Raw genomic sequence first — 605 nt, 5'->3', positions numbered from 1 at the left:
GAAGCCTTTAACAAAGGAAAGCTGTCTTCATGTGCCACAACATAAAAATTGGAACACCAAATCTATGGAGCTGAGATTTCACTTGTATCCTGTGATTTATAATTAACTTCAGTCTCAGAACACTTTCCATCACTTTAATCTATTTTAGGATATCATTATTTTGGCTTTGGTTTTGTTTTCCGAGGCAGAGTCACACCATACAGTGCAGGCTCATTCCTCCTGCCTCAGCCTCAGGAGTCCTGGGACCACAGGCTTGTACCACTGTGACTGGCAGTAACATTCCTTCTTATATGTATCAAAACTCAGGCTAAACAATGAGTTCTGGGATGCAAAAGAGGATTTATTTTTTGCACCTGTCCATTAAGTCCACAAATTAGGACAAACATGCACAAGTGCCATAGGACACCTTGATTTTTGAAAGAGTTTTGTTGGTATAGAATTCCAGATCGACAGTTTTTCTTCTTTCTTTCAGGTCCTTAAAGACATTAACTCCATTGTCTTTTTGGCTTGCATAGTTTCTGGAAAAAGTTGGCTGTCTTTCTTCTTCTTCTTCTTTTTTTTTTTTTTGAGACAAGGTCTCACTATGTAATTCAGGCTGAGCTTGA

General features: G+C 38.5%; 1 pseudogene; it reads right to left on the bottom strand.

Annotated features, from left to right (window-relative positions):
• Positions 1–275: 275 nt before the first annotated feature.
• LOC147829158 (small nucleolar RNA SNORA40) lies at positions 276–397 on the bottom strand (annotated as a pseudogene).
• Between the last annotated feature and the right edge of the window lie 208 nt (positions 398–605).

Source organism: Heterocephalus glaber, unplaced genomic scaffold (genome assembly GCF_053883595.1).
Source record: "Heterocephalus glaber isolate CG9 unplaced genomic scaffold, H.glaber_assembly_v1.0 deba00000738, whole genome shotgun sequence".
NCBI classification, from domain to species: domain Eukaryota; kingdom Metazoa; phylum Chordata; class Mammalia; order Rodentia; family Bathyergidae; genus Heterocephalus; species Heterocephalus glaber.
This window is presented reverse-complemented; position numbering and strand designations above follow the sequence as displayed.